The following is a 225-nucleotide window of genomic DNA, read 5'->3' as shown; positions in this document are numbered from 1 at the left end:
GATGCTACGGAATGATTTACGGCGCATGCGTACTTCCCCACCGCTAGATCGCGAATTCTCTCGATCCTTGTTATTCCCCCGCGAAAAGGGAACGTCTTTCTCTCCTTATACCGATTTTCACTCTTTCTCTACTCCTTCTTTTGTTCGCAGACGGCGAAATTCTTATCTAAATAAAAATTTCGAGTAACCTCATTGCGCTGAAATGACGTGCCACTCGCGTCGGGA

Source organism: Hylaeus volcanicus, chromosome 7, assembly GCF_026283585.1.
Source record: "Hylaeus volcanicus isolate JK05 chromosome 7, UHH_iyHylVolc1.0_haploid, whole genome shotgun sequence".
Lineage (NCBI taxonomy): Eukaryota > Metazoa > Arthropoda > Insecta > Hymenoptera > Colletidae > Hylaeus > Hylaeus volcanicus.
Note: the sequence above shows the minus strand (reverse complement) of the source record.